The sequence below is a fragment of the Medicago sativa genome, chromosome 4, assembly GCF_051527215.1.
Source record: "Medicago sativa cultivar Bolivia chromosome 4, Bolivia_mono, whole genome shotgun sequence".
Classification (NCBI taxonomy): Eukaryota; Viridiplantae; Streptophyta; class Magnoliopsida; order Fabales; family Fabaceae; genus Medicago; species Medicago sativa.
Genome location: NC_140752.1, coordinates 31,860,478 through 31,872,501, shown reverse-complemented (window position 1 = coordinate 31,872,501; position 12,024 = coordinate 31,860,478). Strand labels below are relative to the sequence as shown.

At 37.5% G+C, this 12,024-nt stretch overlaps 2 pseudogenes; both read left to right on the top strand.

Annotated features, from left to right (window-relative positions):
- The first annotated feature begins 1,149 nt into the window (after positions 1–1,149).
- LOC146928776 (uncharacterized) lies at positions 1,150–2,847 on the top strand (annotated as a pseudogene).
- Positions 2,848–7,164: 4,317 nt separating this feature from the next.
- Positions 7,165–7,786, top strand: LOC146928775 (uncharacterized; annotated as a pseudogene).
- The last annotated feature ends 4,238 nt before the right edge of the window (positions 7,787–12,024 follow it).

Sequence of the window (12,024 nt, the reverse complement as noted above, 5' to 3'; positions counted from 1 at the left end):
GAAGCCAACCCCAAAGGTCATATAAATGTGTTGGATATTTGTATGTTGGCTTCACTTTTGCCTAAAACAAATATTCACTTCAGATGTGGAACACAATGTTCCAACATCCAGGCTTGGTCTGTGCGATCTGTGCCTTGCCTATGTTTACGCACGCGTTCGCTTGATTGAAGGAATCCACACCAGCATGTGTTGGTCAAAACCGCGTGCAGTTATGAGAAGATCAGAACGATGTGATTTCCTAAGGGAATGTTAATGACTTAGGAAAGTTTTTTAAGGTGATGATAATGTGACTTTTAATGTGCCTACTTTTTAGGAGTTTCCTTATCCGACCATGTTGATTGAGTAATAAGTCGCTGGTGTGATCTGAAGCCTGATTGATGGAGTTGATGACGCGTTTGCTTCAGTATAAAGAGGAGGCTGCAAGACCTAAAGAATTATTCAAGACATTATTTTTAGAAATATAGTTTATCTAGGTTTTGAGTCTTTGTGAGTTCTACTCTTGTATCTGTCGATGCAAGCTTAGTTCTGTTGTATTGTGAGCCTTTTGTGTATCATCTTGATGCATGTTTAGGACTGTGCTTTGAGTTGTAACTTGTTCACTCCTCTAAAGCTTTTAAGCAAGGAGGTAGGTAGATTGTGTACTACACCGAAGTTGTGAAACAAGGTGTTAGTTGTCATGTTTTGAAGGTAACTTCATCTGATTTGATTGAGTCTGTAATCTGATAATCACAGAGGCTGTGGTTGACTGTAGGGAGTGAGATGGGATCTCAGATCTAGGAGTTCCTAGATTGAAGTCTAGACGGGTAGGTCCTAGGTCATATAGTGCAAACGTGGTTTGCTGAGAGCTATTGAATACGGACTACACTAGTGGATTTCCTTCCTGGCTTGGTAGCCCCCAGAGTAGGTGACGTTGCACCGAACTGGGTTAACAATTTCTCTGTGCCTCTTTTCTTTTTGTCTGTTATTTTGTTTTATTATGTTGGTTAGCTTAATGTTCTAAACATCGTATTCAACATCTGTTTCTTGTGTTTCGTGTTGAAACATCTCTTTGAACATCTTAAGTCTAACGTGCCAGAATTTCAATTGGTATCAGAGCAGGCACCCTACCTGTTTTCAGGGTGAGATCCAGAGGAAGGTATTTCTGGCAGTATGGACAAGGAAGGAGGGTTTGTTAACAGACCACCTCTATTGGATGGAACTAATTATGATTATTGGAAATCACGAATGAGTGCTTTCCTTAAATCTATTGATAGCAGGACTTGGAAGGCAGTGTTGAAAGGTTGGGAACATCCAGTGGCACTTGATAAAGATGGGAATAAAACTGCAGCTCTAAAACCTTAAGAAGAATGGACTTCTGTTGAAGATGAGTTAGCTCTTTCAAACATTAAAGCCTTAAATGCTCTTTTTAATGGAGTGGACAAGAATATGTTCAGGCTCATCAAAAAATGTGATGTTGCCAAAGATGCTTGGGACATTCTTAAAACATCTCATGAAGGTACTTCCAAGGTAAAAAGCTCAAGGATTCAACTCCTGACGACCAAGTTTGAAAGTCTGAGAATGCAAGAGGATGAGACTATACATGACTACTATATGAATGTTCTTGACATTGCCAATTTGTTTGATTTTCTTGGAGAAAAACTGTCAGATGAGAAATTGGTAAGAAAAATTCTCAGATCTCTGCCAAAGAGATTTGACATGAAGGTCACAGCCATTGAGGAAGCGCAAGACGTGTCCGAAATGCAGGTGGAAGAGCTCATAGGTTCTCTTCAAAACTTTGAACTTGTTGTTGATAACAGGTCTGAGAAGAAGGGAAAAGGCATTGCTTTTACAGCAAACACAGCTGATGATGAAGGACTCGAAGAGAGCATGGATGATGAGAATATGACAGAAAACTTGGTGATGCTGGGAAGACAGTTTAACAAGATTCTCAAACAGGTAAACAACAGACCTAAAGGTAATGGTCAAAACATCAGATTCAACATTGACAAACAACAAGGCAATGCTATGAGTGAAAGACCTGATGAAAAGAACAACCATTACAAAGATGTCCAATGTCATGAATGTGAAGGGTATGGACACATTAGAACTGAATGTGCCACCTTTCTCAAGAAACAAAAGAAAGGGATGATTGTCTCTTGGTCTGATGATGAGGAAGCTGATGTAAGTGGTGATAGTGAATCTGCTAAACATGTTGCTGCTATGACTCGAAGAATTGTTCTTGAGTCTGAATCTAGTGATGGAGAGGTGTTCCATGAGAAGTTAACCATTCCTTACAACAGTCAGGATATCAACAATACTGACACTTCCAAGCAATTGAAGGAGCAGAGAGAGAGCATCAATCACCTTCAAGAGGAAAGGGTTGGTCATCTTACAAAAATTTCTGAGCTGAACAATGAGGTAATGTTACTAAACTCACAACTCGATCAGATCCCAAAACAAGTAAGAATGATGACCACTGAGACTGATGTTCTGGACAAGATGTTAGAAGGTCAAACAACAGGAAAACCAAATGGTTTAGGCTTTTGTCATGAACATTTAAAACAAGAACATCAAAACAGTAGTTGTGCTCAGGCTGTAGAGTACTACCATAAAGACAAAAAGAGAAAACCTGTTAGGAAAATAAAGTTTGTAGCTTCAGCTAGAACTAGTGACACTCCTGTGAAAGAACAAATGTTGCAACATCCTATTAAACCATCAAGTTCTGAGAAGGTATCTGCCTCTTGGAAATATCACTATTGTAACAAAAAGGGCCACATAAAACCTTTGTGCTACAAGTTGTATGGGTATCCTAGGATAAATCACCCTAAGTTACATGAACCAGTTGACATTAGGGTCAAGAAGGTGTAGAGACCAAAGTGTGTATGTTTAATAGCTCATACAACCTTAAGAGTATCTTCCAGTGAAGACTGGTACTTTGATAGTGGGTGCTCTAGATACATGCCAGGGGTGGATAGATTTCTTGATAATATCAGACCTTATACTACCAGTTATGTTACTTTTGGTGATGGGGCTAAAGGAAAGATAGTTGGTATTGGCAATCTTGTTAGTGAAGGATTACCAAGACTTGATGATGTCTTTTTAGTAAAAGGGCTAACATCAAATTTAATCAGTATAAGTTAGTTGTGTGATAAAGGATTAAGTGTAAACTTCAGCAAATCCGAGTGTTTGGTCACAGATAAGAAAGGTAAAGTAAGTATGAAGGGGATTAGATCAAAGGACAACTGTTACATGTGGCTTTCCCAAGAAAAGGCCTTGTCGTCTTCGTGTTTGTTGAGTAAGGTAGAAGAAGTAAAGATGTGGCATCAAACACTAGGTGACCTGAATATGCAAGGAATAAAGAAAGATATTTCTCTGGAAGCAATCAGAGATATACCCAAACTGGAGATCACTGAAAGGAGTATTTGTGGAGAATGTCAGGTTGATAAACAGACTCGAATGTCCCACCCTAGGTTGGAACATCAAGGAACCTCTAAAGCACTTGAACTTCTTCATATTGACTTGATGGGACTCATGCAAGTGGCCAGCATTGGTGGAAAGAAATATGTTGTGGTTGATGTTGATGAACTTGATCTGGATGATGTCCCTCTGGCTAGTGTGGCTAAAAGGTTGAGAAGTAACAAAGGAAAAGTTGTTCTTTCTGCAAGCAAAACCCTTAAGAAGACAACTGTTGCTGTGATTGAAACCCCCAAAAGCAGGTCAAAGTCTTCTGGTGTTGGCTCTAAGAAAAGTTGGAGTAAAGTGATGGTGAAAACTGCTGTTGGTAATTCAAGGAAGAGGAAGGTTGTCTCTTCAAGTGAGTCTGAGTACGATGTTGAGGAGGATGTTCTAAACATCATCCCCTCTGATGTTAAGAAATCTGTTGGGAAAAAGAGTGTTTAGATTGCGGAAAATGTGCCCATTGACAAAGACTCTTTTCACCTTCGTGAGTTTGCTCAAAGGTGGAAATACATTTACCATAGGAGGCTGGCTGTGGAGAGACAGCTGGGTGAGGAGGCCTTAAAAATCAAAGTCGTGATGAAGCTTATCAAAGAAGCTGGTCTCATGAAGACTGTATGCAATCTTGGTAATTGCTATGAGAAGCCGGTGAAAGAGTTTTTAGTTAATATTCCAGATGACTGTGATAATCCTCTCAGTAAAGAATTTCAGAAAGTGTTTATCAGGGGTGAGTGTGTTAACTTCTCTCCCAACATTATCAACAAGTTTTTAGGAGTGAATGAAGAAGGTGTTGGTGAGCTGGAAGTCACTGACAACTAAGTATGCAAGGAGATTACTGCCAATCAGGTAAAAGCTTGGCCCAAAAAAGGAAAGATATCTTCTGGTTTGGAAAAATTTATCTATGCCATTGGAACTAAAACCAAGATGGACTACGGTAGGTACATTTTTGTTCAAACTGTGAAGCATGCCAACACTGATGCCGTCAAATTCCCCATAGCTTTTCCTACCCTGCTGTGCAGCATTATGCTAGACCAACATCCTGACCTTGTCACCACATCTGATCTTCCTAAGAAGAGGGAATCTCTTCTCACTATTCATCAAAAGTTGTTTGGAGACAATCATGTTCCTGACATTTCTGGAACATCCAAATATGTACCCTCTGCTAGGCTGATGACTAAACAGGATATTGTGGCTGCTCTCAAGGACACCTGCGTCATACTAGAAGAGAGGAAGGCTAAGTTTGAACTCATAATCCATGCTCTGGAAGGAAAGGATGTTGATGCAGAAGATGAGGTAGCTGATAGTGAAAAAGAAGTTGAAGATGAGGACGAGTCTGAAAAGAGGGTGAAGAAGCTGGTAATGAAGAGATGAGCAAAGAAGGTGAAGATGAAGAATCCGGTAGCAGCTCAGAGGGAGCAGAATGAATTTTCTTTTCTTCAGTATTTCCTTATTGTTTTGTGAAGATGAAAATGCACTTTATGTTTCTTGGTACTCTTGATTTGAACATCTCATGTTTTGAAGATCGGTCTCTCTGTTAAAACTTCTTTGTGGTTTTAAATTATTTGGCATATTTTATGGCTAAAATGGGGGAGTAAATATCTATGCGATATGCCGTGATTGTTATGTTGATTGAAGAACTCCTGAGGTGTGTGTGCCGTGATTGTTATGTTGATTGAAGAACTCCTGAGGTGTGTGTTCATATGTTGCCAAGATCAGTTTGTATGCCTGTGGCTGCTAGCAGATAATGTGCTTGTCAATGTTGAGACATCTATTTCTGGTATTCTGGTACTCTGGTATCTGCTCTAGATGTGTTTATGTATGCATGTTCTCTTGTTACACTAGGAGTTTGAACATTTTTCAGTTTGAGGATTTATGCCTAGCATGCATGTATTCAGGGGGAGTAATAGATATGATGTTTGTGCTCCTTGAGGGGGAGCAAACTTCTGTGTCCCTGAATGTTCTTGTGGATGTTGGAACATCCTGCCTGTTTGAGCTACTGAACATTGTCTGGGAATTTATTTTTCCTATATTTCTCTAAGTAGCGTGTTGTGACAGTTGACTGTCTATTTAGGATGTTATAGGAGTTTATTTTTCCTTATATGTCCACTGCTGGAAGGCTCTGATTTTTCAAGTATGGTACCTGTTTCTCCTATCTACTGTTGCATATGATGATTTGTGAAAAATTACGAAAGTAGGTTCAGAGATCTGTAATATATTTCTTCTATGTCCTGAAGACTATGTGTGATGACTGAAGAACTGTATTTTGGTATCTATTGATAATCTGAGATTGTGAACCTTTCTTCAAGGTAGATTTTTTTGTGAAGATTGAAGGAAAGGTTGCGTGTGTTATCTCTCTATTTTAATTGGATTGGCCTTAATTTGTTTTAGCCAAAAATTTGCCAAAGGGGGAGATTGTTGGATATTTGTATGTTGGCTTCACTTTTACCTAAAACAAATATTCACTTCAGATGTGGAACACAATGTTCCAACATCCAGGCTTGCTCTGTGCGTTCTGTGCCTTGCCTATGTTTACGTACGCGTTCGCTTGATTGAAGGAATCCACGCCAACATGTGTTGGTCAAAACCGTGTGCAGTTATGAGAAGATCAGAACGATGTGATTTCCTAAGGGAATGTTAATGACTTAGGAAAGTTTTTTAAGGTGATGATAATGTGACTTTTAATGTGCCTACTTTTTAGGAGTTTCCTTATCCGACCATGTTGATTGAGTAATAAGTCGCTGGTGTGATCTGAAGCCTGATTGATGGAGTTGATGACGCGTTTGCTTCAGTATAAAGAGGAGGCTGCAAGACCTAAAGAATTATTCAAGACATTATTTTTAGAAATATAGTTTATCTAGGTTTTGAGTCTTTGTGAGTTCTACTCTTGTATCTGTCGATGCAAGCTTAGTTCTGTTGTATTGTGAGCCTTTTGTGTATCATCTTGATGCATGTTTAGGACTGTGCTTTGAGTTGTAACTTGTTCACTCCTCTGAAGCTTTTAAGCAAGGAGGTAGGTAGATTGTGTACTACACCGAAGTTGTGAAACAAGGTGTTAGTTGTCATGTTTTGAAGGTAACTTCATCTGATTTGATTGAGTCTGTAATCTGATAATCACAGGGGTTGTGGTTGACTGTAGGGAGTGAGATGGGATCTCATATCTAGGAGTTCCTAGATTGAAGTCTAGATGGGTAGGTCCTAGGTCATATAGTGCAAACGTGGTTTGCTGAGAGCTATTGAATACGGACTACACTAGTGGATTTCCTTACTGGCTAGGTAGCCCCCAGAGTATGTGACGTTGCACCGAACTGGGTTAACAATTTCTCTGTGCCTCTTTTCTTTTTGTCTGTTATTTTGTTCTATTATGTTGGTTAGCTTAATGTTCTAAACATCGTATTCAACATCTGTTTCCTGTGTTTCTTGTTGAAACATCTCTTAGAACATCTTAAGACTAACGTGCCAGAATTTCAAAATGCTATTACACTTAGGGATGGTAAGCAATTAGAGGACCTCGTTGTGAAAACCAAGACAATTGAGGGTGAGATAGAGAGCGAAAAACCTCAAAGTGAGAAAGCCATAGGAGAGAATGATAAACCAATTGTTTCACCACCTCATAAAATTCCTTTTCCACAAAGGCTTGCTAAGCCTAACTTGGAGGCACAATTTAAAAGGTTTGTTGACATGCTGAAAAAGATATACATTAATATTCCTTTTACTGAAGCTTTGTCTCAAATGCCTCTCTACGCTAAATTTTTGAAAGATATTTTATCAAAGAAAAGAAAGACACGGGATAATGAGACAATAGCTTTGACAAGAGAATGTAGTGCTGTCATACAAAAGAAATTGCCTCCAAAGCTCAATGATCCAGGTAGTTTTTCCATCCCTTGTGTGATTGGGAAGGAAACCATTGAAAAAGCCATGTGTGATCTAGGGGTAGTGTTAGCTTGTTGCTCTTGTCCTTCTTGGTATAGGTGATTTGAAACCCACTAAGATGACCTTGCAGTTGGCCGATCGCTCCATTATCTATCCGGCCGAAGTTCTTGAGGATATCCCCATTAAGGTGGGAAAACTTTATATCCCGGTAGATTTTGTGGTAGTAGACATCGAAGAGGATTCCAAAATTCCAATCCTTCTAGGAAGGCCATTCCTCGCTACTGCGGGTGCTGTTATTAATGTTAAGAATGGTAAGATAGTTTTTCATGTAGGTGTTAAGAAGATAGAGTATGAAATTGCCAATTTGATGAAGGGTCCCTGTATTTTTGATTCATGATGTATGATTGATGTGATTAATCTTTGTGTGAAAGAATGTTCTTTAACGTTATCTGCACACAATGGTCTACGTAACCTAGATTAAGAAACATAAACTCTTTGATCGTCAAGCAAATGACGTTAAAAGAGCGTTGCGTAAGAGGCAACCCACGGGTTAATGTTATTTTTTCTTTCTTTCTTTTCTTTGTTTATGTTTTGCAGATTAATAGAAGAAAAGCCACATAAAAGATCCTCCAAAGGGTCCACAATAAATTGTGAGCTTTCCCTTTTTCTTTTATTTTTTGCAATTTTCTCTTTTTGTTTCATTGAGGACAATGTTTTACCCAAGTATGGGGGGTCAATAAAATGTTAAGTGTCGTAGTGTTTCGAACTCCCTTGAATTTTAATTTTTTGTTTTGTTTTGTTGCGAAAGGCATGCAAGCAGCTTGTTTTTATTGTGTAATGTGACATAAAATTTTTTAAGTCTCTTCCAAAATGGCTGTTTTTGTACATGAAAATAATTTCTTGTGTTTTGAGTGTTCTTGCTATACCCGCACATGTTTTATTGTGAAAATTCTCTTTGAGAAAAGCACAAAGTTGCAGTCTTTGAGTAAGTGTGTAGGTAGGTATTTTAAGGAGTACGTTCTAACTTTAGTGGTAAATTGACCCTTAAAAGTTTTCAGAGTAAAAGTAGTATAAGTTTGTGTGGGGAAGAAAAGACTTGAAAATAAATAATAAGTGACCGTAAAGAAACCGGTAATGGTTGGTCACCAAGACATTAAAATGATCAAATGCCTAAAACTAGGTTGATTATCAAGATGGTCAGAAGCAAATATATCTATAAGGAGACATCATTGACCTTGGGGGGCAGGAGCTGCACTACCTGACTTCCCACGGGAAGATGTTATCATCCTAAAAACAAAAAGTAGCTTATGTAATTCCTTCTTACTCAAAATGTTGAATGATCGAATGATCATAAATAATTCCCACCTCTTTTATATGAAATGAAGAAAGAACTTTTCTCGGTTGGTTTAGTGTTAAGGTTAGAACCTGTTTCCTCATAATATCTCTTACACAGGAGCAAGAAAAAGCTGGACTACACACACATACACTCACTTGAAACTTGTTGTTGGGTTGAATAGGTTCATAAGAAATACTTGAGGTTGTGATTAGTGTACGCTAAAAAGCAAAGCCTTGGAGAAGACAAAAGTTCTTAATTGTATTGTCACATGTTAAATTTTGTTAATGCTGCTAATGTTTATGTCTTTTTCTTGAGGACAATCAAAGATTCAAGTATGGGGGAGTTTGATAAGTCAATAATTTAGTGTTTTTAGGTGTTTATTTTATTTTATTTGATTTTAGTTTTATTTGTTTTTAATTTCTTTTTAGAACTTTAGTACTTCAAATTGTTTGTTATTTAATTTTAGGAACAAATATGGTGAAAGATTGAATCTTGGAGCAAAAGAAAAGGTTTTTGAGCATGGTTGAGGAATGGAAGGATCTAGAGCATGATTGGAGCAGATTTAGGCCAAAAATATGAAGATCCTATGCAAAAATATCAGGCACAGCCGTGCCTGACAAGAACCAAATTGTGCCTCCAAAGTTGTTCAACAATGCAAAATCCAGAGAGACAGGCACGGCTCTTGCCTGCACAGGCACGGCCGTGCACGATGCCATTCCCCCTTTTTGCTGTTTTGCTTCAAAGACTTGGCACTTGGGAAGATTTAGTGTGATTTTATTGTCTTATTCGGTACAATTCTATTGTCCGATTTGGTGTATATTTTATTTTACGATTTGGTGTAAATTTATATACCGATTTAGTACAATTCTATATCCCGATTTAGTGCAATTTTATGCTGCTCCTTTAGCTATAAATAGAGGAGCCATCAGACTTGTAAAACCACCTTGGTTCTTAGAAATTTTGTGTGACAACTATTTCTATTAATCAAAGTCATCATCTTTTGTTCTTGGGAATTTTAAGTGACAATTATTTCTTTGAATAAAAGTTCTTGTTTATTTTCTTGTTATTTATTTTTATGTCTTTCTTCTCCATCTCTATGTCTACGATGAACATGAGTGAGTAGACTTCTTTGTCTTGGGATTGTTGGATGAGTCTAATGACCTAATCCCTATCAAACCAAGCCTAGAACCCTAATTTTATGTAAATCTATTTTCTAATCTAATCTCACCGTTCTTAATTCATATTTCAAATACTAATTGAAGGATTGAAAGATGAAGGTTATTATTGGACATGTGAGATTAGACAAGGCTTACGAAACATGAGAATAGTCTAGTAAACCTTGAGACCGTAAAGTTTCGTTCTTAAAAGGTTTCAATTACGACCAACCATGAGAATTGGCGTGGTTGTTATTGAAATACATTCATTGAGACCGAAAAGAGATATGAAAAGCCTCAGAGAAACTTGTCTTTAGAAAATAGATCCAACATAAGATTTAGGTTTAGGGTTTTGGTTTGTGAAAGATTTGTCATTAAGATGAACCAATAATCCTAAGGCGCTTTTTATTATTATTTTCAACCGATCAAAACCACAAACCCCTAATCTTTCAGCTAAACACTACTAAAAGAAAATCAAAATTTACAAATAACTCCCTATCGTAACGATACTCTTTTTATTACTACGATAAAATCGTGACTTGCGGATTTACGACATCAGATCAATCAAAAATCTAGATGAAGTGGTGAACGACGTAGTAGTGCAAGAAGAAGAAGCTTCAGCAAACTTTGTGATATTAGAGACTCAAAACAAGACTCATTTGCAGTAAGAGTCTCAGTGTCACTTGAGGAGGATAAGTACATATTCCAGAAAAGCAAAGATTGGAGCATGGGAACACTTAATTCTTCTTACAAAGTTAACGGAGTTCCTTCCTAACAAGAGAAAGAAGAAGGATGATGTGTTATTTCTTTCATTTAATCCACCTTAATCGAGGCGTCGAGCTAATAGATGTTAAATAAAGCACTGCATGGGAGGCAACCCATGGGAACCGTCGGGCTCAAGACGTAAAAGAAGCGCTGAATGGGAGGCAACCCATCATTTTATTTTCTGCATTTTATTTTCCGCTAAACTGAGATTATCTGACCAACCAACTTCATTTCTTTTTCTGTTACTAACCCTCAACTATTTTCTTACAAAATTTTATTTCTTTTGAATTACATTTACAACCTTTCCTTTTATGTTTAAATTTGTTTTAGTCTTACGTATTCATTCCAAGCATTTAAGGCAGAGGCTAGTTTATCCATACATTCAAAGAGAATAGTTTCCTTCGTCTGCTACATAAGGTAAATTTCTAGGGCTTGCTAGTGAAGGTGCTTATAAAATCACCTACTCTTTTTCGAATAGCATAACCGGTGAGATTCAGAGCCAAATATTTCCATATCCATTCTAGGTTGGTAGATACTTAAATATTTCCAATACATATTATGAGTGTTCAATATGAATGTTATTTTTGCTTGAATTTGCGGCTGTTCTTTACGGACGATCTGTAAGGTTATATTACGCACGAGGCAATTTTTCTTTGGTACCTAGAGCCTTTCAAGCCACCCTATTATATTCTTATTATCCTTTGTGAAAACACTTTGAGCCTCCAGACGAATAAAAAATCTTTTCTTTATTAGTGACAAATCATGTCACAGTCCTGCACTTACATGAACCCTGTTTGATTTCACTTAGAGTTAGATAGGAAAATTTTATGACTGCACATGCCTTGATACTAAGTTTGGGGTTGCTCTTTGGAATTATCAACATCTTCAGTTTGGGGTGGGGTAACAGTACAACACATTTGTCAAAAAAATAAAATGTAGATGACCATGGATCTACACCCAAAAAAATAGAAAAAAGAAAAAAATCAAGAGCCAAAAATGGACTCTTAAAAAAGTATATTTCTGTCAAAATAAAAAGACAAATAGTTCTACTGTTTTACCCATATTGTTTGAATCATGGAAAGAATGATGGCAGTGCATTGATGTTTTATTAGGAATCCTTAGGTTAGTGAACTAACTCCAAGTTCTTTTATTATCCTACTTTCCTAAATTATATCCACCCTTAACCTAAGCCAAGTTATAACCCTCAAAGTCCTCCTAGTGTGTGAATAACTTTAACTTGACTGTCTGTTTAGAATTGTTTCAAATTTATAGCAAGGTACATTCATGTGACGACTGGAGTGGGCAAATGTCGCAACCAGCCCTAATATGGCTTTAGGAGATACATATTTGTATCACATAAAAGAGTATGGCTGACAATAAAGGTTACTTTCACCAAGCCAGACCCGCTTGAATGTATAGCGGTAAGTTTAGCTGTTGCTCTGCTATAAATGTGATGAATGATTC